A 21508-nucleotide genomic window follows, 5' to 3' on the forward strand; every position below is an offset into this window, starting at 1 on the left:
TGGCATTGACAAGTGATATGTACTCATTCTACCTCTCTTTCAAATAAAATATTTTTAAACGGATTAATATTTCCTACAGAGAAAGAAACTCCACTAAAATATGGACAAATAGGGGATCCCTGGGTGGCTCAGAGGTTTGGCACCTGCCTTTGGCCCAGGGCGTGATCCTGGAGCCCCAGGATCAAGTCCCACATTGGGCTCCCTGCATGGAACCTGCTTCTCCCTCTGCCTGTGTCTCTGCCTCTCTCTCTCTCTCTCTCTGTCTCTGTGTGTGTGTGTGTCTCATGAATAAATAAATAAAAATCTTAAAAAATTTTTGGACAAATCAAGACCTGCCAAATGAATATGTAAATACTAGGTAGGAGGGAAGGGGACATTGGAAGGGATCTGAATTCATCAATGCTCTTTCACTGCCATGTGCCCCCATCAATCAATCAAAATAAAAGGCCTATGAGCTCTATCAGGGAAAACACGCATGGAGAAGGAAAGCACATGTAAGAAGAACAAAAAAGTCAAATGAAAACAAAACAGCGTGTCCATTGAAAGATGAATGGATAAAGAAGATGTGGTTTATGTATACAATGGAATATTACTCAGCCATTAGAAACGACAAATACCCACCATTTGCTTCAACGTGGATGGAACTGGAGGGTATTATGCTGAGTGAAGTAAGTCAATCGGAGAAGGACAAACATTATATGTTCTCATTCATTTGGGGAATATAAATAATAGTGAAAGGGAATATAAGGGAAGGGAGAAGAAATGTGTGGGAAATATCAGAAAGGGAGACAGAACATAAAGACTCCTAACTCTGGGAAATGAACTAGGGGTGGTGGAAGGGGAGGAGGGCAGGCGGTGGGGGTGACTGGGTGACGGGTACTGAGGGGGGCATTTTACGGGATGAGTACTGGGTGTTATTCTGTATGTTGGTAAATTGAACACCAATAAAAAATAAATTTATTTTTTTTTAAATTTTTTAAATTTTTATTTATTTATGATAGTCACAGAGAGAGAGAGAGAGAGAGAGGCAGAGACACAGGCAGAGGGAGAAGCAGGCTCCATGCACCGGGAGCCCGACGTGGGACTTGATCCCGGGTCTCCAGGATCGCGCCCTGGGCCAAAGGCAGGCGCCAAACTGCTGCGCCACCCAGGGATCCCTAAAAAATAAATTTATTAAAAAAAAAAAACAGCATGTGTAATGACTTGCAAGGAAAAATCCCTGTAAAGACAGAAAGCCATGAAAGACTTGCCAAATGAATATGACCATGCTAGGTAGGCCACTTGCAGAGCCCAGAACCCACTGGGAAGGCAAATCCCACCCCCTCTGAGGACCTCAGCCTTCATGTAGGCCCAAGCTGTGCTTTCCTGCTTCCTAGGGCACTGGTCTTGAAAAAAGACATGACTAGGGCACAAGAAAGTCATCAGGAGACTAGACGCCAAGACCAGCAGTAATTCGACCAAGCCCTCCCCCGAGTCCACAGATAGAGAGCAGAGAGGAGCACCACAGGATTTGTCAGCTTTGTCAAGGGGAGGCTGGTGGTCCCTACCACTGGGGGGTCAAGAGTCTGTCAGCAGGACAGCCACAGAAAGTGCCCTGGGTCCTGGAAGGTTTCTGGGAAGCATGATGGCCCCTGTCCAAGGAGGAAGGTGCAGTACACCAAGGAAGAGGGTGTCTTTCATGGTGGAGGTAGTGGGGTTGCAGGACTAGTGAGGGGTGGGGGTGGGGGCTTCAACAGTTTCCTGAAAGGCATTAGGAGAGACAGAAACTCTGATGTGTGGGGCTGGGGCATGGGCCTCCTCCACCCATGTCTAGGCCTCAGGGTCAATGGATTTTCAGGTGACAAGGCTTTATTGCCCCATCCCACCTGGCCCCACATTGTACCTCATTTCTATCCATTCCATTCGGATTTAGGTCCACAAAGCATTCTGCAGTGTCTGCATCTGGTCATCAAATCTGGCCACCACCGCTGGAGTGGCAGCCCCGCGTGAGACCCAGAAGTCTGACGGAATCGAGGACAGCAAGGCCAGATCATCCCACCTCCCTGGCCACCTTACCCCCTCCTTCCTCGGCTCCCAGCCTCCTCACGGCCCACGATGCTCCAGGACCCCAGCAACCTGGGAGTTGAGGCTGGCTCTCCACCTGCGCAAGTGTGGGCAACAGGTGCTGCCAGCTTTGCACAGACCACCAGTGCTGATAAGCGATGTGCGGAAATGGGTGGGGAGCACCCTCTCGAGGGAGCAGTGGACAGGCTCAGGCACGGGCTGTGACTGCAGCTCCAGTGGGGGACCTGCGACCCGTGTCCTCTAGTGAGTCCAGAAGATGGAAGGATGGATGAGAGGGAAGGAAGGAAGGAAGGAAGGAAGGAAGGAAGGAAGGAAGGAAGGAAGGAAGGAAGGAAGGAAGGAAAGGAAAGGAAGGAAAGGAAGGAAAGGAAGGAAAGGAAGAAGGAAAGGAAGGAAAGGAAAGGAAGGAAGGAAAGGAAGGAAAGGAAAGGAAGGAAAGAAGGGTAGGTGGAAGGATGGGCCAAGCCAGACTGATCAAGCAGGATGAGAACAGTAGCAGTGGTATACCTTCCTCAGGTCAGCCTTGTGGGTGTGCCTGGGGCGATCCGGAAGGGTCTGTCCAGTGATCCTGAGGGGAAACTGCCCCTAGGTGCTTCTGGGCGAATTTGTGCCCTCAAAGGCATCAATGCCAGCCCAAGCCCAAGGAGCTGCCTGCCCAATGTGGGTGAGAGATGGGACTAGTCCTTCTGGGCCTGCAGTCCCCATTCTTCCCAAGGATCTTTTGACTATTTTACCGTGTTTGGCTCTGTAGTTGAGCGTGATTATTTTCCTTCTTGTTGTTTGTTCTCAGTTTTCTTAAGGTGTGCCTGACTTGGCAATGGCTTCAGACCAGCAGCTGTAGGAAGGCCCTCTCCATCCTGAGAGGCACCTCTCTAAACATAAGAACACAAGAAAACCTGATCAGAAATGCCTTTCAGACTCAAAGAAAGGTGCCAAAAAGACCAGAGAAGGTGCTCTTAACTCTCAGTACCTACCTCACCCCCTTTCCCATAATGCAAATATCTTACCTAACTGTAGTACCAGAATTCACAAAAGGAAATCACTTGTGGAGGGTATCATCAACTCCATAGCTGACTTTACCACTCCACAGCAAATTTACCCCTGATCTCTTCCAGTTTAGCTGTCTGTTTTGGCCTACCAGGATTTCATCTCCTGGTTTCCACTCTTTTTTTTTTTTTAAGATTTTATTTTTAAGTAATCTAAGCCCAATATGGGGCTTGAACTCACAACTCTGAGATGGGCAACAGGTGAGAGATGGAGAGTCACCTGCTCTACTGACTGAGCCAGCCAGGTACACCTGGTTTCCATTCTTTTCACTGGGAAGCCAGTCCCCATTTGGGTTTGAGGGAGTGGAAGTGGAGGTGGGAGGTCTTCCAAAGGAGGGTTGTTACTTGGAAAGTGCTCTCTCTCTCTCTCTCTCTTTTTTCACCCTCTGCAAACTTGTCTGATTCGCAGTTGGCACCCAGCTCCTTTCTTCTTATGGTTCTGGATATGATATCCTTGATTGTGAGCCCTCTGAGGCTGCTTCTTCTGCCCAAGCATGGTTTGGGGTCATTGTCAAGTTTTGCAGTTTCCAAATACTGCCTCAGGCTCACACTTTCTTGCTCTGCTTTCTCTTGCCAGATTCCAATTTTTCTTCTTCTTCTTTTTAAAAAATATTTTATTTATTTATTCATGAGAGACACACAGAGAGAGGCAAAGACAGAGGCAGAGGGAGAAGCAGGCTCCCTGCTTCTCAGTGGGTCATATGCTAGGGTGATGTGGGACTCCATCCTTGAACTCCAGGATCATGCCCTGAGCCAAAGGCAAATTCTCAACCACCAGATCTCAATTCTATCTGTGTTCAACCTGATCTTTCTGTTCTCTGTGCTCCTGTTTGCTCCTCAGCATTTCCCATTATTCTCTCCCCCTCCTCTAGGGTGCATGTATTATATTTCAGTGGGTTTGCTTTTACTTCTGCAACAATTCTGCTCAGATCCTTGGTTACATTCATTGTATGTTGTGTACATACCTTTTCTTTACTCTTTTTCCTTTCTCCTAGTTTTTGTTTTGTTTTTAAACTCCTAAAGGGGGGAGCCTGGATGGCTCAGTCGGTTAAAAGTCTGCCTTTGGCTCAGGTCATCTCAGGGTCCTGGGATGGAGCCCACATCGGCTCCCTGCTCAGTGGAGAGCCTGCTTCTCCCTCTGTCGCCGCTGTTCCCTCTGCTTGTGTGTTCTCTCTTTCTCTCAAATAAATAGATAAAATATATTTTTAAAAAACTCCTAAAGGGATTGCATTTCCTGTCCAGCCTGAGCATCTCTCTTCTGTGATTGAATCTATGTCTCTACCTCTTCTGTCCCTGCCAAGGAACTGTCTTTCAGCATAATTCACATCAGACAAAATGCACCACTTTTCCATTTGGTGTCTGACAAAAGTTGGCAGACATCCTTGGAGGCAGTGTACTGCCATCAACAGACCCTCAAATGTAGGAGGGGACGGAATCCAGAAAGCCTTTGAGGAAATTCTGAGTGAAAATTGATGTAGGAAAGATATTAGGGCTCAAAGTCAACCACCAAGAAAGAATTTTTGAGATGACTTTGGTGCAAAAAGATGGTTTTGTTAAAGCATGAGGATGGGACCTATGGGCAGAAAGAGCTGCACTGGGGTCATTAGGAGTGGCCCATTATGTACTTTCAAGTTGGGAGGGGGGTAGGGACAGTGTGTTAGTCTCTAAGAAATTTTGGAAGCAAGGTTTCCAGGACCTTGAGGGGACTAGGTATTGTTAGGAAAAGGTCATTTATTAATGTCTAATAAAACCTGAGCCATGAGACCCTTCAGATGTATATTGGTGGGTCATATGCTGGGGTGATGATTGCCAACACATATCTTGGTGGGGGTAGAGATAAAGGAAATTTCTTTTTTTAAAAGATTTTATTTATTTATTCATGAGAGACACAGAGAGTAAGGCAGAGACATAGGCAGAGGAAGAAGCAAGCCCCATGCAGGGAGCCCAATGCGGGACTTGATCCCAGGACCCTGGGATCAAGACCTAAGCCAAAGGCAGATACTCAACCACTGAGCCAGCCATCCAGGTGCCCCCGATAAAGGAAATTTCTAAAGGAATTTTTATATGTTAAAGTAGACTTACTGGGTCCTGGGGGTTGGGCTAAGATTGCCTTTTGCCCTTAGCAAAGTATCACATCAAGGCAGCTGAGCTCCTAGAAGAAGGTCACTCTGCCTGTTTCAAGGACTTGTCAGTGGGCTGTAGGGAGTAAGGAAACTTTTTCCTTCTGCCTTTCTTTCCCACATCAAAAATCACTGGGGCCTAAGAGAAACTGCTTTTTCTTCAGAGTTCCCTGGAGAATGGCTAGAAGCCTTTCATGGTTCTCAGTACTATGGAGGCAATGACGGCCTGAGGAACAGAACTCCAGTCAGTGGCCCCAGTGACCTCCAGTGGTATATGCCTGTGCTGGGACTTTGACACAGCAACCATCCCTGTCCACACCTCAGGCACTTTGCCACCAAGCTGTCCTGGCCAGAGTTGTTTCTGAGACTTACACATGATGTCTTCCCCCAAAACAAACTCAGGCAGGCCAATCTCCAAACATACATCATCTTTTTATATGGTGTTGGGTTCTGTCCTTTCTTCAGAAATCAGTCTCTCACCCCAAACACTGTGTCCCTAGACACAGCCACCTGCCAACAAGCAGCTCCAACCCATCTGCCAACTGGGGTCTGGAGAGAACATCAAGGGTACCAACAGGCCTCATTTCTACCTCCACAAATTACCATCTCCCATCACAGCTTGAACCTTTCCCTCCAGCAGGAAGAAAAATCCCTGTAAAGACAGAAGGCGGGATCCCTGGGTGGCGCAGCAGTTTGGCGCCTGCCTTTGGCCCAGGGCGCGATCCTGGAGACCCGGGATCGAATCCCACGTCGAGCTCCCGGTGCATGGAGCCTGCTCTCCCTCTGCCTGTGTCTCTGCCTCTCTTTCTCTCACTGTGTGCCTATCATAAATAAATAAAAATTAAAAAAAAAAAAAGACAGAAGGCCATTAAAGACTTGTTAAATGAGTATGGCCACACTACGTAGCCACATGGGGTCTGGGGCAGGTAAATCCCACCCCCTTCTCTGGACCTTGGCCTTCAGGTAGGCCAAGATTTCCTGTTTCCTGGGGGCACTGGTTTTGGGTGTAGGGGATGAGAAAGGCAGATGCCCCAGGCTACAGGAATTCAGACTAAGCTCTCCTCTGAAGCCACAGACACAGGGCAGAGGGAGAGAAGCACCATAGGAGGTGCCAGATTTGTTGAAGGGTTGCTGGCCACCCCTGACACCAATGTCAAGAATCTAACAGGAGGATGGCCCCTGAGGAAGAAGCCTTGGGTTCTGGAAGACCTATGGGAAGCACTGTTGCCCTTTCTCTCCTATTCTATGGTTCCTGTTATCTTCCAGTGGGCTCATGTTTCCTTCTGCTATGTCTACTTGTTCTTAAACTCTTCTGCTCAGGTCATTTCTTTTGTTATTTGTAAGTTGTGAGGATCTTTTTCTCATTTCCTTGGTTTATTTTCTTGTTTTTTTTTTTAAATAAATTTATTTTTTATTGGTGTTCAATTTACCAACATATAGAATAACACCCAGTGCTCATCCCATCAAGTGCCCCCCTCAGTGCCCGCCACCCAGTCACCCCCACCCCCCACCCTATTTTCTTGTTTTTAAATTCATAAAAGAGAGGGACGCCTGGGTGGCTCAGTGGTTAAGTGTCGCCTTTGGCTCAGGGTGTGATCCAGGTCCCGGGATTGAGTCCCACATCGGGTTCTCCATAGGGAACCTGCTTCTCCCTCTGCCTGTGTTTCTGCCTCTTTCTCTCTGTGTGTCTCTCATGAATAAATAAATAAAATCTTTTAAAAAAACTCATAAAAGAGATTCCATTCCCTGTCCAGTTGAGCATTTCCCTTCTGTGTCTTTCACTTATAACTGACTTTATATTTGCACTTACCCTGTATCTATCAGTGAACTGTCTTTCACTCAAAATTTCATTCAAACGTAATTCACTCAAACAAAGCACACTACTATTTCTTTCAGTGTCTGATGATTTTTTACAAATGCACTTAGAAGTGAGGTGCTGCCATAACAAAACTTCCAACACAGGGAAGCAGCAGAACCTAGAAAGCCTTTCAGGTGACTTTGTAAAAAGCCACAGAACCAAGAAGAAAACATTTCTTTCCTGCTGGGTTCCTTTTCATGATGTTTAGAACTATTTCATTTTCCCCCCATTGATGGGACACACTGGTCCTCACACAGTTTTTGAGGTTAGTGGTCCACATGCCCAGCAGTGATATAGGTATGAGCTAGAAGTCAGTCTCAGCTAGAATCACAGTGTGGACATCAGGCTGTTAGGCAAGCTATCCATTCTGTATCTTTCTGTAAAGCACATCAGGCTGTCATTGTCCAGAAACGAGCTTAGGTGGGGAAACATCAACTCATATTTTGTCCTCACTACAATTTTTACTATTTTGTCTCTATCATAAAGTCCTGCCTCTTGATCCAAACCAACCATCAAAAACCATCAATGGTCATCGTGACTGCTTGGCAGGGCAAATTCCTGGTCATATCACACCTGAGAAAAGTGGCTCCTACCCTTGGCCCTGTTTTTGAAATTAGGTCACTGGAGAAGATGGAGGATAACTCTCCACTGGTTCCACATAGTCCTCAATTCTTCCTCCACTAAACACTCTCCAGTTATCATGGCTTACCATTTCTCTCCAAGAGGAAGAAAATTCTTGTATAGGCAGAAAGCTGAGAAGCACTTTTTTAAAAGATTTTATTTATTTATTTATTTATTCATGAGAGACACACAGAGAGAAGCAGAGGGAGAAGCAAACTCCCTGTGGGGAGCCTGATGTAGGACTCGATCACAGGACCCCAGGATCACAACCTGAGCCAAAGGCAGATGCTCAACCACTGAGCCACCTAGGTGCCCTGAGAAGCACTTTTTAAGTGAATAGGTTGGTAATAGGCAAGTGTGAAAGGGAAACTAGGTAGGGTCTTCCATCAGGAACCCCTAGTGACAACACCTTGTGTTCTGAGGGAAGGTAAAACCTGAGAAGTCTTATCTGGCAAAGTGTCCCTGGGGAAGGAAAAGACATATCTGTGATAAAAGCCAGAGAACTCTTGGAAAACCAGAAAGCACCAGGAGCATCTTCTTTCTTCTAGGAAGACAAACACCCTATTTTTCTAGAACTGCCTTTTAAGTTGACAGAAGCCTGCCTTCCTGTTCCTAGGGTACTTTTCTTGGAGAGATGCTCAAGAAAGTCAGATCAAGGTCTTCCATGGCCCTTCCTGAGTTCATACATTCAGGACAAAGGGAGAAGAGCACCAGATAGTGCCTTTCCTCTAAAGGAAAGTCCAGCCAGTCCCTGCCACATGGGGCTAGACTCCCCCAGGAGGACAACTGCTTTGGAAAGAGCCCTGGCTCCAGAAAGGCCTCTTGGAAGATTTGCTCCTGTGGAAGAAGGAAGGTGCCTATTTGTCCATCCATATTTGCAGCCAACCCGGGGGTAGCACCCTCAATGGCCAGGTTCAGGTATCTGAAGGGAAAGGGGTCAGGAGTAGTGTGGGAGAGGGCAGGCACAGCATTTCCAGAAGATGCTCTAAAAGGCATGGCCCCCCATGGTAGAAGTTTTGGAGTTGGCTCTGTGGAGTATTAGCCCTTCAAGGAGCCCAAGTCGGGAGACAGCACTATCCATGACCAGTCCCAGGTGCAAGGAGTAGAAGTGGGATGCTTTCACTATTTCTAGAAATGTGCTCAGAGTCAAGAACCTCTGGGGTTTAAGGCCAGGATTGGGGTCATTTTTCAATGTCTGAGGGGAGAAGGAACGAGATGAAATTATGATAGAATTCTTTTATTTAAATCATTTTTCCTCATCAACATACACATTTCTTCTGGGACATATGGTATTGTCATAAACTTCTCTGTTGATATATTTTCTTTGTACAAAATAACTTTTGGTTTCAATGTGAAGTCCTATTTATTATGCTTTACGCACAATGGAATGCATTCCCTCTTAGCTCTTGGCTTTCTCATTTCTGTTGTCTAGTGATTTTTTTCAGTCTATTTTTCTTTCATTCTTACATGATATCCAATTTGCTTATCATTTTGCTTTTTTTTGGTGCAATGGTTGTTCCTTTGAAAACCCTCTTTTTTCCTCTGGAAGCTTCTAAGATTTTGTTTTTTACCTTCATCAAATTTTCTGTTATGGTCCTAGTTACAATTTCCTTTTTTTGTTAGCTTTCCTGGGGTTCTAAGTACATCTTCAGATTGTGCCTTGATGTCTTCTGTCAATTTTGGAATCTCCAAATATTGCCTCTGAACTCTGTCTTGTTTCCTTCTAGCATCTCAATGCCACTATATGAGATTAAATTACTGTATAGCTTGGGCTTGTACTGGTTCTTCACTCTATTACTTTCTTCTCATATTCTGTTCTAGAATCCACGCTCCCCTATTACACATTTGGCTAACTTTTTCTCCCCCATGTCTAATCTGCTGTTCAACCTATCTATTGAGTACTTTCTTTCAGTTATTTGAAAGTCATGAAAATCACCACGTGGATCATTTTTCTTCTATAATAGTTTACATCCTCCACAAAAACTCAAATTTCTTTATGTTACCAGGTATAGTTACTTTTGTATCCATGCTATACACTTTGCTTTAGCTTTATTGTGGTATGACTTGCATAAAATGAAATATACTTAAAATACTTGTGATCTTGGGATACTTGGGTGGCTCAGCGGTTGAGTGTCTGCCTTCGGCTCAGGGCGTGATCTTGGTGTCCCGGGATCGAGTCCCACATCAGGCTTCCTGCATGGATCCTGCTTCTCCCTCTGCCTGTGTCTCTGTCTCTCTCTCTCTGTGTCTCTCATGAGTAAATAAGTAAAATCTTTAAAAAAATATTTGTGATCTTAAGAATGAAGTTTGATGAGTTTAAACAAACATAAATGGAAGTGGGGGTGTGGCCATAATAAAAACCTCTGTGCCCTCCCCCATGCAACTTGTGGCCACCTGCACCATGCCCACACCATGCCCACCACACACACCCCGGACATGGTCTCTGGCAAACTCAGAGATTTGACAGCTGCCACTACTGCTGCAGGCGGTCCTTGTAGCAGAGAGCTGAAGTAATGAGAAAGCATCATACAGACCCAGCCCCACAGCTCCACGACCACGGTGAAAAAGAAAGTGGAGACTTCCATAGTGAAATGCTCTGTGTGAACAGATAGATGTCCCCAAGAAAGCTGTGGCCTCCCTAATATTTACTCAAGACACTCCACCTAGATAAGCCGGCAACAAAATCATGTTTGAAAAATGATCAGAACAGAAATAAATTTTATTCATTTTTTTTACAGATTTTATTTATTTATTCACGAGAGACCCAGAGAGAGGCAGAGACACAAGCAGAGAGAGAAGCAGGCTCCCTATGGGGGAGCCTGACTTGGAACTCAATCCTGGACCAGGATCATGCCCTGAGCCAAAGGCAGACGCTCAACCGCTGAGCCACCCAGGCATTCCAAAACAGAAATAAATTTAATTGTAGCATTCTAGCTAGAGCCAAGATACATAGAAGATGACATGTTATATCTCTCCAGTTGGCCCATGTGTCTTGGAGAGGGAAGACAACAAACCAGATTTATCTAATGCCTACTAAGGCATCCATCCATCCTCTATTAATTTCTAAAAATTCTACAAATTTTTCAAAAACAAAAATAAAATAAAATAAAAACTTCAAATGTGGGAGTGGGTAGAAACTGGAAAGGCTATACTATTACTGAAAGAAAGATAAAGAGCCCTAAAAAAATCTTTGTTCTTAATATTCTTAATCGTGAATTACGACAATTTTGTTATTATAACCATTTAAAAAATATTTTTATTTATTTATTTGAGAGAGAGTGGAAGTGCTCAAGTGGGGAGGGAAAGGCAGAGGGAGAGAGAGAAGCAGATTCCCTGCTGTGCAGAGAGCCCAACTTGGGGCTTGACCCCAGGACCCTGGGATCGTGACCTGAGCCAAAGGTAGATGCTTAACCGACTGAGCTACCCATGTGCCCCTATTATAACCATTTTAAAGATAACAAAACTATAGCACAGAAATTTTAAGTAAATTCACATGTGCCACACAGTTTCTTATTCATTGTTTCCTGGTCCTTGGCTGTGGGGATGGGACCTGAGAATGGCCTCTAGTTGCTGAGACTGGCTCCTGGCTGACAGCCAGCAAAGAAACAGAAATCTCTGTCCTACTTCCACAAGGAACTATATTCTATCTACATCAAGAATGATCTTAGAAGTGGAATTTTCCTCAGGGCCTTCAAAATGAGAAGTCAGCCCAGTCAGCACCTGGATTTCAGACTTGTGATACCCAGAGCAGAGAGCAAGGCATTCCATGTCAGACTTCTGACCTACAGAAATGTGAGCTAATATACGTAACTGTGTTTAGGCTGGTAAGTTTGTGGTTTACTATGCAGCAATATAAAACTAATACAGTTTTTTATTTTTATTTATTTATTTATTTATTTATTTATTTATTTATTTATTTTAAAGATTTTTATTTATTCATTCATGATAGTCACAGAGAGAGAGAGAGAGAGGCAGAGACACAGGCAGAGGGAGAAGCAGGCTCCATGCACCGGGGGCCCGATGTGGGATTCGATCCCGGGTCTCCAGGATCGCGCCCTGGGCCAAAGGCAGGCGCCAAACCGCTGCGCCACCCAGGGATCCCTAATACAGTTTTTTAAAAGATTTTATTTATTTATTCATGAGAGAAAGAGGCAGAGACACAGGCAGAGGGAGAAGCAGACTCCATTGAGGGAGTCCGACGTGGGACTCAATTCCGGGTCTCCAGGATCGATCACACCCCGGGCTGCAGGCGGCGCTAAACCGCTGCGCCACCGGGGCTGCCCACTAATACAGTTTTTGGTAGTGGCTTGTCTTCCAGTTAATTAACTATGCCTTGGCTCCCATTTGGTTAAAGAAATTCCATTTTTCAATGTTTGGTCTAATCATTTATCATCAAATTGTTCCCTGAGATATAAGTAATTTCTACTTATTCAGAATCATATGAGTAATTTCTACTTCTCCAAATGTATGGTTCCTTTTTTTTTTTTTTTTTTTTTAATTCATTACACACAGAGAGAGGCAGACATAGGCAGAGGAAGAAGCAGGCTTCCCACAGGGAACCTGATGCAGGACTCCATCCCAGCACCCCAGGATCATAGCCTGAGCCAAAGGCAGATTCTCCACCACTGAGCCGCCCAGGTGCCCTGCATGGTCACTTTTTAACATAACTTATACTCACCATCTCAATTCAGCCAACAAGGTAGGCTTATATTTACTCCTGTCTCTTGTGCATAATGAAGAAAGATTTGTAAGTCCCTATGTGTAACCTACATGACATGACAAATATATAATCTAGAGGCATGACAAATATACCTGAAATTCTGGACCATTTTTGATAAATCTATTACCCATAGTCCCATCATTTTACCACCCCTCTCTAACAAGGAAGAAATTGATGGAGATTACTTCAACATGAAAACATTTGTCAGTTAAGTGATAAGCTATAGAACATTCAGAGCTGGGATGCTGAAGTTTTCCAAAGTTTATAAGGCTTCTCAGATGGGATCTAGATAATCTCTTCCAGCACTCACTGTTATCTCTTCCCTGAGCTGTGATAGACAAGGTAGAAGAACCATTTTATTATAAAAGGTATGGGCCTACTCTTGTACTGTATGTACCGTCTGTGAATTAATCAGCTTTCATGTAAGCCGTAGAACCCCTATATCAGTTAGGATTCAGTGTAGGGAAATAGAAATTTCTCTAAGTATCCTAGGTATTTCAAGTAGAAAGAGATTTTTTTTAAAATTTTTATTTATTTATGATAGGCACACAGTGAGAGAGAGAGAGGCAGAGACATAGGCAGAGGGAGAAGCAGGCTCCATGCACCGGGAGCCCGACGTGGGATTCGATCCCGGGTCTCCAGGATTGCGCCCTGGGCCAAAGGCAGGCGCCAAACCGCTGCACCACCCAGGGATCCCAAGAAAGAGATTTAAGTTAGGGTGTTAAATGCTTCCAAAACTCTTTGGAATGGCTGCAGGAACAGATATCAGGAAATTGCCACTGGCTTTAAGGTTACACTAATAAACCTGCAATTTGGAGGTCAGAAACTTCGGGAAACTGTTTTCAACATTGCTAATGGTTGAAGAGTCCACTTGAGAAGGCTGCCATTCATCTTGCCAGGTATCAGCCAGCCCAACTCAAACCGAACTTGAGGTTCCTTAATAGATTTAGGTTGTGAGCCCATAATTTCCCACATCTAGTAAACTAAACTAAACTAAATAAATAAATAAATAAAGGAAAATAGAAATTTTCCCTGGGAAAATCAAACATGAGTTGCTGGGAATTGATCCTAGTAACTGGGATTTTTAAAGTTTCTTAGTGATTTTAAGATATAGCTAGAATTGAGAACCACTGGACTTGGGAGATGGGCAGAGCACAGGGGCCCAGCTGGAAATGAGAAACATCTTTAGACTTAACATAAACATTATGTCTAAACATGATCTGTAGTTGTGGTCCCTGGTACATGGACTGACCATAAGCTAAAGACAAGAATTTACAGTTTTTTCTTTTTACCTTTTAATATAGAAAAAAAGGCAAACATTCACAAAAATAGAGACAAAAGATTAATCACCATGTATTCATTACCCAGATTTATTTATTTTTTTTTTTTAAAGATTTTATTTATTTATTCATGATAGTCACAGAGAGAGAGAGAGAGGCTCAGAGACACAGGCAGAGGGAGAAGCAGGCTCCGTGCACCGGGAGCCCGACGTGGGATTCGATCCCGGGTCTCCAGGATCGCGCCCTGGGCCAAAGGCAGGCGCCAAACCGCTGCGCCACCCAGGGATCCCCATTACCCAGATTTAAGTTAACATTTTGCCAATCTTTCATTAAGAGACATTATTAAAAAACTAGGAAACAAAGAAACATTACTGTGTCATCCTGTGTGACTCTTCAAAGTCATACTGGAGCATCATCTAAGTGTCCACCCAAGATCTAATAAACCATTCTAGAGAAGGATTTTCTAAATTCAACACCATACACATTCTGGGCCAGATAATTCTTTGTTTTGGAAGGTTGCCCTCTGTATTATAGAATGGTTGGAAGCCTCCCTGGCTTCTACACACCATGTGCCAGTAGCATTCTGTTCATTTTCCTCAACCCCTCTCCCACAGTTCATGACAACTAATCTCATCTCCAGACGTTGCCAAATGTCCCCTGTGGATTAAATCTGTACCAGCTTAACATCCCTCTCCTCTAGTGGAATGCACATTTGATTGGCTTTTTACTACTGATTAGGATCTGGACTGTACAGATAGATATTAACTTGCAGACAATTGATGAATTTCATATATTTATCTATTACAGATGCAACTTGATTCTCTGCAGAAAAGATAATCTTAAAGGTATGGTTTTATTGCCTTGTAGGACATTAAATAGTGTATCCAGTTTTGCAATCTTATTCCAAGATTCTTCTTTCCACTTTCTTGGCTCTAGCAGAGCCGTAATTGCTCCCTTGCAGGACAAGAGGAAAATGCTAATAATCCTCTCTGATTTGAAAGAACAATCTTACAAGATTAAGACTTCTTTAAGAAACCCAAAGGCACCTGGGGTGCTTGGGTGGGTCAGTTGGTTGAGCATCTGACACTTGATTTAGGCTCAGGTCATGATCTCAGGGTTGTGAAACTGAACTCTGCACTCAGTGTGGAGCCTGTCTGGGATTCTCTCTCCCCCTTTTCCTCTGCCTGTTCCCTCCCTTACTCTCTAAAATAAATAAATCATTAAAAAATAAAAAATAAATCCAAAGACATCAATTACAGTAGTATTATCTATTCCTGGATGACAAATTACTCCCAAGATCAACAGCTTAAAACAAACATTTAGTATCTTACACAATTTCTGAACGTCAAGAATCTGGGAACATTTGGTTGGACTGTTGGTTCTGATGAGTCTCTCATGCAGCTGCAGTCCATCTATTGGCAGAGGCTGCAGTGATCTCAAGGTTTGACAAGGACAGCAGGATCTTCTTCCAAGATGATCCATTTGGATAAGGAAAGGCTGTTTGTCTCTGGCTGTTGGCAGACCTCAGTTCCTTGCTATGTGGACCTCTACATAGACTGTCTCAACGTCCTCATGACATGACAACTAACTTCTCCAAGTAAATTATTTGAAAGAGACAGTGAGATCGCACCATGAAGAGAAAGCCAAGGTATCATTTATAACTTAATCTTAGCAGTGATGTGCTATCACTTCTACTATTAGCCTCACAATGGTCCAATGTATAAGGGGACTACACAAGGGTGTTAATACCAGGAGGTAGGAATCACTGGTAGCCATTTTGGACGTCAGCTGTTATATCAGTTAGTATGATGACCAATTGGAATTATGGTTTTTTATTTTATTTTATTTTTTTTAAAGATATATTTGTTCCTGAGGGACACTGAGAGAGAGAGAGGCAGAGACATAGGCAGAGGGAGCAGAAAGAAGCAGGTTTCATGCCAGGAGCCTGATGTGGGACTCAACCCGGGGACTCTGGGATCATGTCCTGACCCACTGAGCCACACAGGCGTCCCAAATTATGGTTTTTTAAAAAGTTATTTCCATAAGACAAGGTAACCATTCCTAGAGACATTCCAATGCCTATGATGTGCATTAGGTGGTATAAAATGAATGCTGTCAGTATGATGTAGGCAGGCTGGGTCTGATAACCCAGAGGATGGCCCCACAGGACCAGCTAAGAGGGTCTTCAGCTTCATGCAGGATAATAATCAAATGAGAGCTGGAGAAAGTGAAAACAGAGTTTACTGAACAGTGTGAGTGACACAGAACAGCAAATGGAGTGGCTGGGAGACTTGGAAAGGTAAGGGAAATGAGTCTCATCATCACTTGGGGTTAAGGGTTTATATTGGAAAGGGATTTAGGGGGATCCCTGGGTGGCGCAGTGGTTTGGCGCCTGCCTTTGGCCCAGGGCGCGATCCTGGAGACCCGGGATCGAATCCCATGTCAGGCTCCAGGTGCATGGAGCCTGCTTCTCCCTCTGCCTATGTCTCTGCCTCTCTCTCTCTCTGTGTGACTATCATAAATAAATAAAAAAAAAAAAAAAAAAAAAGGAAAGGGATTTAGGGCATCTGTTCCTTCAGGAATCCAGGGTAGAGTCCAATCAAAGGCAAGTGTCAGCTGAACAATAAGTGTTATTCTGTAAATCACCAGAGATGGAGGTTTTGATGCAAGCATGAGCTGACGTTTGTTTGAAGCTTCGTCCTGGAACATGTTTGGGATCTGGCTCTTTTGGATGTTATCACATGTTTGGGACCTAGGACAAAACTCAGACAATGAGTTTCTTCTTTTCTTCCCCTTGAAGTGGAAACATGGTTTCTTTGGCTTACTCAGAGGCAAAGTATAGAACATGAGTAAATGGTGCCTAACAGAAACTCTGCCTACAGTTCCTAGAGACTCTGCCTGAGACCCTGCCCATGAGGCAGGCTAGAAGTGCTTGAAGTTCCTTTCTGTAGTACCCAACAATGAGGAACAAGAGACGATGTACAAATATCTCAGCTTCAGCAGCTCTTGAATGGGACAATTTTTATCTACACTACCTTCCAGAGTTCCTCAAAGGACTGAGTCTCCATTGCTCACAGGGATAATCTCATTGATACACTCTGTTTTGGGTTCCATTCCTCTCTTGTCACTTGCCTATCCTCTACCTGCCAAATCAACTGCCCACACTCACATCCTTGTCTCAGGTCAGTGATGTGGGAAACAGGCAAAAGAAAAATTATTACATTTCCTCACTACTTACAGCCTATTGATAGGTCCTTGAAACAAGGCAGAATGACATTCCTCTAGGAACTCAGCTGCCTCAATGTTGATACTTTGCTAAAGGCAAAAGACAATCTTAGCCCAAAGCCCAGGCCCTGAAGGTCTACTTTAACATATAAAAAAAAATTCCTTTGGAAACTTCTTTTATCTCTACCCCCTCAAGATATATGTTGGTCATCCCCAAGCATATGACCCACCGATATACATCTGAAGGATCTCATGACTCAGGTTTTATTAGATAGTAATTAAATTACCTTTTCCTAACAATAGCCATCCCCCTCAATGTCCTGGAAATCTTGCTTCCAAAATTCCTTAGAGACTTACACTGTCCCTAATCCCCTCCCAACTTGAAAGTATATAATGGGCTGTTCCTCATGACCCCAGTACAGCTCTTTCTGCCCAAGGATCCTGTTCTTTAATAAAATTACCTTTGTGCACCAAATACTAAGAGTTCTTTTTTGGGCATTGGCTTCGAACCCTAACATCCTTCCTACATCAGTCAGCATCTGGGGCAAGCCACTCTTAGAAAGAAAACCACAGGCTTAAAATGGTGTTACTTATCCAAGCCACCAAGCTAAGGCTTAATAATACCTAACCTAACTGTACTTTTTTTTTTTTCTAACTGTAGTTTCAACCTCTCCTAGAAACATAAGTCTTAACCACGTAGTCAGAAAATTTCTGATTATCACCAATGAGGTAAACTGTTCCTTGGGGCCCCTCCATCCCCCAAAATGAGATTTTGTAGTTAAGGATTAGGTCATCAGGGACCACAGTAAGAAATAACAACAAATAAACTATCTTGTTTCTTCCATAATGTGTTTTTTTCAGCTTCAGGAGTCCTTGACAACTGCCCTATTCCTGGAAGCCCACCGAAATTACTCAACTAAGCAGATGTCTGGGACCAAAGAAAATCACAAATGTTCCTGGAAAATTGCAGAGTTAAGCAAACCTCTGTTAAGTCATGTTTGAATGATTACCAAGGTTCTACGAAAGTCCTCTGACCACTTCCTAATTGCAAGAAGAAAACAACCAAAAGGTTGCCAGCTAGCAGTATGAATTGGTCCTGTAATTTGTGTTAGAAATAGAACTTTGTGGACTATCTCCTTACTAGCTTCAAGCAGTAAAAACCATTTGCTCAACCCAAAAGACTTGGCTGATCTTTTGGCTGATGCACCTCCAGCAAGGAGCCCTTTGTGTTCAGTAAAAAACTTGGTGACCTATATGGGTCAGTTACCCTACCTAGTAAGACCCCTGCTCTTCCACCTAAGAGAAGGTGACCTTGGAACAATCTTTTGCTAATAACCTTCTTGCCAGTCCCCCTTCTTATAAAAACCTTCCATTTTGTACAACTTCGAGGAGGCTTGCTAGGTGGGATGCTGCCTGATTCACCAATCATTTAATAAAGCCAAGTGGATGTTCAAATTTACCCGGCTGAATTCTAGTTTGTAACACTACTTAAGATAAACTCCCTGTACACCTGGCCCAGCATTAACACAGGACAGGGAATTATGTCTCTCTTAATTTTTTAAAAATCTCATGTTGAATCTCTCAAATCAGCAGCAACAACATAGAGTTCTAAAATTCTTATCATTTATTACGAATAGTTGAAAGTTAAAAAAAAAAAATGTCCTTGCTTTCAACATTTTCTTTCGGTAACAGCTAATAGCTTCGTACTCGCCGTCTCCCATGGCTTCCTCTCTGGGGTTCTCGCCCCTTCTCTGGCGGTCTCAGGCTCCCCAGCTCTCCAACTCCCACAACAGTCCCAGGAAAAGTTTCACCTAGCTTTGGGGAGCTCCTCCTATGAGGGGGCTCCACCCACAGTACGTAAGAAACTGTATAAACGGACGTGGCCATCTTAACCTCAGCGCTTGCGCTGCTGGAGACAAAGGAAGCTCAGCTTGGAGGTTAGGGCACCTTCGTATTGGTCACAGGAGGTTTGGGCTTCTGAGGAGCTAAAAGTAGCGGGGAAGTCAATGTTTAAGGACCCAGGAGCGCGTGCTCCTCCCAGCCCTGAGGTAGCTTAACCCGCTGGTCTAACAAAGGGCCTCTTCACCGCTGTACGGCCCCGATTTAAACATGGCCTCTCCCAACAAGCTGTCAGGAGGGCGCAGCCATCATACCTACCGTTAAAGTTCAGAAACCCAGAATCCTGTTCGTTGGAAGGTTGCCAGGTGGCGGCCGACAGCCTCAAAGTCGTGACTGAGTCTGCGCACTGGCCAGTTGGGATGGGAAGAGATTATACTGCGGCGAGGCGCCGTAGTCCGGCGATCAATTTCGGGTTATGGGCGCGGATCCAGGAAAAATGGGAAAGGTCAGTGTGAGAAACAGTCAAAATTAAAGTCCTCTGTAGGATAGTGATCGGACGACTACGGTGGCCCAACTGGGTCAGTCATGGGTGCCCGTAAGGGTCAGAGACGAGGGTGCTGAAGGGGTTAAGTGATTGGATGTGGGAGCCTCGTGGGGGGTCTGTGGTGGGTGGTAGGGGTTTGCGGGAGTCAGTGGCAGTTTCTGTGAAGATGGATTGGGTGTATTTGGAAATCAATAAATGAGGGTTCTCGATTTCTTGCTTGGCAGAGTGAGTGGTGATCAGTTTATAGTGGTCTTCGCGGGGGGGTCTTGGTGCTAAGTGAGGTGCTTCAAAAACCCTGATAATGAACAGCATTAGAGCTCAGTGTTCGGAAGCCTGAGAGGGTCAGTGATTGGAGTTCTAAATTCTTTTCGGGTACCTGGAAGTGATGGTTGTGGAAACTTTGAGGTTAAGTGACGAGAGGGGTTAATGGGGACCAATATTTAGAGAAATGCTTTAGGCCATCAGTGATTGAGACTTCTTTTAGATCATGGATGGGAGGAATCTGACGGTATTAGTGGTTGGACTTGTACATCAAGGGATGGAGAACACACGGATCAATGGGGGTCAGTGATTGGGACTGTCAGTAATTGTGGGGGGAGATGGGTCTGTGGGGGTCAACGATTGATACTCATTCACTCATTGGGGTGTCATTGGAGATCACTATGGGTTCCTGATCAGGAATCTGTGTAATTCACTGTTGGACAATCTGAACGGATCAGTGAGCTTTGTAGTCACTGGCTAGTGGTTTCCGACGGTCATGTTTGGTCATACAGGGGTATCAGTACTACAAGAACATTTGTTGTAGATTGGGGTACCATATACATCTGGGATTAGAAGCTTAAAGGGTGTTGAGAAGGATTGTGAAATTTAGAGGCTGGGGATGGGAGAGTTACGGATTTGAGGCTGCAACCCTGTATAATGGGAGCACACTTCATCCTTGTGACACATTCCAGCTGATGAACAGTCTAGTCCCTCCACAAAAGCCCAGATTAAAACTCTTTGAAACCTCCTTCACTTTTTTTTTTTATTGTTCCCCACATTAATGAAAGTGCTTTGAAAGGACCAAGTGTTCAACTTATCTAGAGTACTGTATTATTAAAAATGTGGCTTCTATTGCTTTTGCCAAGGATTTAGTACATACTTCTTTTAATGTTTCCTTTAAGGCCCTTTCTGGCAACAGTAATGATGTATCCATCTGTGACAACATCCCATGAGTGAGTCTGGTTTCTGGAAATCTGTTCTAACTCCATGGCAGCTGGGATGGATGTGACTTTGCTTGTGGTTAGAAAACAAAGAATTTACTGAGTAAGTATCTAAACTGATATTTTAAAAGATTTGGCCAATGGAACAAACTTTGAGGGTGTTTGGAAAATATTTTTATCTAGGCTTAACTTAAAAATAATGTTCTCAGGGCACCTGAGTGGCTCAGTGGTTGAGCGTCTGCTTTTGGCTCAGGTCGTGATCCCAGTGTCCTGGGATAGAATCCCATACCAGGTTCCCCACAGGGCACCTGCTTCTCCCTCTGCCTTTATCTCTGCCTCTCTCTGTGTGTGTCTCATGAATAAATAAATAAAATCTTAAAAAAAATGTTCTCAAAAAAAAAAATAAAAAAGATGTTCTCACCATACATACAAAAAGTAATTATGTGAGGTGTTGGAAGTGTTAACTAACCGTCTTGTAATTATTTTGAAACATATGCGTGTATCAAATCATGGTATTGTACACCTTAAACTTACACAATATTATATGTCACATACCTCAAGAATGGGGAAAAAATAAAAATAAATAAATTATGTAAGGAAAAGAAACTGGATCTGGAAGTTACTGTGTTCTAAGAATCTTTTTGCCTTGTCTGTAGTTTTTAGGGGTGACATGTTTGACCTTCTTGAATCTGTTCTTTGTAATGTCCTGATAAAATAATTCAATAAAGATAAAACCACAAAAACAAAACTTAAAGCTACTTTTAGTAACTGCTCTTCACTGAAATTAAAGTCAAACTAATGGTAATTAAGATGAGCTGAGACAAGATAACAAAACAAATAAGATTTTGACCATTAGCTTAATGAAAGGGTGAAATGCCAAAGCAATATTTTGGCATTATATTTGATCCTTATGTAGTCCTCAGACAAAGCACAGTAACTATAACATCTTCTGAAACAAAAGAAGTTGAAAGGTAAGGCAAAGTAAATAT

The 21508-nt window shown here is 43.8% G+C and overlaps 1 protein-coding gene and 1 long non-coding RNA gene across 12 annotated transcripts in view; one reads left to right on the forward strand and one right to left on the reverse strand.

Moving 5' to 3' along the window:
- Window positions 1–956: 956 nt before the first annotated feature.
- Window positions 957–21151, reverse strand: LOC144322383 (uncharacterized). Its single transcript, XR_013388044.1, has 2 exons — window positions 19092–21151; window positions 957–2936 (listed from the first exon to the last, which is right to left on the reverse strand). It is a non-coding gene; the product is annotated as an uncharacterized LOC144322383 (long non-coding RNA).
- ZNF793 (zinc finger protein 793) overlaps window positions 14514–21508 on the forward strand; it is a 40086-nt gene continuing 33091 nt past the window's right edge. For 8 of the 11 annotated variants that reach the window (XM_077910174.1, XM_077909642.1, XM_077909566.1 and 5 more), the window contains exons 1-3: window positions 14514–14554; window positions 17796–19278; window positions 20481–20622. The gene's annotated coding sequence lies outside the window, so the exon portion shown is untranslated. Of the gene's footprint in view, window positions 14555–15112; window positions 15358–17795; window positions 19279–19317; window positions 19543–19573; window positions 19881–20480; window positions 20623–21508 lie in introns of those variants that run through there. The other 3 variants (XM_077909485.1, XM_077909773.1, XM_077909709.1) reach the window with 3 other exon arrangements.

This window comes from Canis aureus, chromosome 1 (genome assembly GCF_053574225.1).
Source record: "Canis aureus isolate CA01 chromosome 1, VMU_Caureus_v.1.0, whole genome shotgun sequence".
Classification (NCBI taxonomy): domain Eukaryota; kingdom Metazoa; phylum Chordata; class Mammalia; order Carnivora; family Canidae; genus Canis; species Canis aureus.